Here is a 1,030-nt window from a genome sequence, read left to right on the forward strand (position 1 = left end):
TATGTTCCAGTTTGCTTGCATTGCCCCTTGTCCTGTCACTGGACATCACTGAAAAAAAGCCTGGCTCCGTCCTCCTGACACTCGCCTGTAACATATTTGTAAACATTGATGAGGTCGCCCCTCAGTCTCCTCTTCTCCAAGCTAAAGAAACCCAGCTCCCTCAGCCTTTCCTCATAAGGGAGATGTTCCACTCCCTTCATCATCTTTGTGGCTCTGCGCTGGACTCTCTCAAGCAGTTCCCTGTCCTTCTTGAACTGAGGGGCCCAGAACTGGACACAGTATTCCAGATGTGGCCTCACCAAGGCAGAATAGAGAAGCAGAAGAAACTCTCACAACTAACCACATCCTTTCTAATAAATCCTAGGATGCCATTGGCCTTCTTAGCCACAAGGGCACATTGCTGGCTCATGGTCATCCTCCTGTCCACCAGGACCCCCAGGTCCCTTTCTCCTACACTGCTCCCCAGCAGGTCAGCCCCCAGTCTGTACTGGTACATGGGGTTGTTCTTCCCCAGATGCAAGACTCTACACTTGCCCTTGTTGAATTTCATCAAGTTTCTCCCCGCCCAACTCTCCAGCCTGTCTCGGTCTCACTGAATGGCAGCACAGCCTTCTGATATGTCAGCCACTCCTCCCAGTTTAGTGTCACCAGCAAACTTGGCTGAGTTCACACTCTGTTCCCTCATCCAGGTCGTTGATGAAAATATTGAACAACACCGGTCCCAGTACCGACCCCTGAGGGACTCCACTAGTCACAGACCTCCAACTAGATTCTGTCCCATTGACCACAACTATCTGACTTCTTCCTTTCAACCAGTTCATGATCCACCTCACTACCTGATCATCAAGACCACACTTCCTCAGTTTATCTATGAGGATGCTGTGGGAGACAGTGTCAAATGCTTTACTTTTTCTCATTTCAGAAATGAAATGCTGAATTTGACATATTTCTTTTGATGTGTGAACCCTCCCCACCCTATTCACACAGGTAGATTGTTATGAGGAACTGTGCAAATATCTTGTGCCAGAGC

Source organism: Apus apus, chromosome 1 (assembly GCF_020740795.1).
Source record: "Apus apus isolate bApuApu2 chromosome 1, bApuApu2.pri.cur, whole genome shotgun sequence".
NCBI lineage: Eukaryota > Metazoa > Chordata > Aves > Apodiformes > Apodidae > Apus > Apus apus.